The following is a 630-nucleotide window of genomic DNA, read 5'->3' on the forward strand; positions in this document are numbered from 1 at the left end:
AATCTTATTGTTATTAAAAAAAATACTTTATATTTCATTATTATAATTAAAATACATCTTTTAAATTTTTTTAAATTTTTTTTTAATTAATTAAGTTAAATTTTTTTTAGCAAGTTAGTTTTTTTTGGCAACCTGAAACCAATTCCGTTTGAAATATCATACAGCTTAATTATCGTCATGGCTAGTAAGTTGATTGCATCTGAACTGGCTAAGATAGAACACCTTAATGGTTCCAACTATGACATGTGGCATAGGAAAATTAAGTATGGACTTATCCATGACAATCTAGATAGTGTCCTAGAGGTTTCTGCACCAACTCTAGGTGAAGATCCCACTGACGCTCAGAAAAGAGAGCTTGATCAGTGGCAACTTAAGGATAAAAAGACTAAAAGCTTAATGTTAATGTTCATGGAAGATAGTTTAATCAAAGTTTTTGAAAACTTTGATACGGCTAGGGAAATGTGGCTTGCAAGTATGACACTACCTCTGAGGTGAATATACAGCTCTTGATGCATAGATTTAATTCAAGCCGGATGCAAGAAGGTGAAAATGTTACCGAACATGTGAACAAGATGATTGTCATGGCTAAGGACCTAGCTTCAGCAGGATCTGAAATTCCTGAGAAATTAC

This window comes from Asparagus officinalis, chromosome 7 (genome assembly GCF_001876935.1).
Source record: "Asparagus officinalis chromosome 7, Aspof.V1, whole genome shotgun sequence".
Lineage (NCBI taxonomy): Eukaryota > Viridiplantae > Streptophyta > Magnoliopsida > Asparagales > Asparagaceae > Asparagus > Asparagus officinalis.